The 514-nt window shown below is 39.5% G+C and overlaps 1 pseudogene; it reads left to right on the forward strand.

The window, feature by feature from the left end:
• LOC113307155 lies at nucleotides 1–100 on the forward strand (annotated as a pseudogene).
• Nucleotides 101–514: the final 414 nt, after the last annotated feature.

A 514-nucleotide genomic window follows, 5' to 3' on the forward strand; every position in this document is an offset into this window, starting at 1 on the left:
AAACCATGATGAGGACACTGGGATAATAAATCATTGAACCTTTCCAAATACCTATATAAAGATTCTCCCTCTTGTTGTGAAAATGTGCATATTTGCGTCCTAATAGACGATGTTTTGTGCCTAGGGAAAAACTTATTGAAAAAGGCAGATGTAAGTTGTTCATATGTCTCAATTGACTCGGAGTCCAAACTATACAGCCACGACTTGGCCTTATCTTTCAGGGAAAATGGGAATAACCTAAGTTTCAAAGCATCATCATCTAAGCCTCTAATTCTTAGAGTACTACAAATTTCCTCAAAATCCCTAACATGGTAATAAGGGTTTTCATTTTCTTTCCCTAAAAAGATTGGGAGCATCTGTAAGGTCCCAGGTTTCAGTTCATAGGGTGCCTCCGTTTCAGCTAACTTAATACACGAAGGACGGGTAGTCCTAGTTGGATTCAACAAAGCTTTCAAAGTTGCCATTTCTGGCGCTATCGGAGCAACAGGATTCTCTCCTCAGTCAAAGAACGTTC

Source organism: Papaver somniferum, chromosome 8, assembly GCF_003573695.1.
Source record: "Papaver somniferum cultivar HN1 chromosome 8, ASM357369v1, whole genome shotgun sequence".
NCBI classification, from domain to species: Eukaryota; Viridiplantae; Streptophyta; class Magnoliopsida; order Ranunculales; family Papaveraceae; genus Papaver; species Papaver somniferum.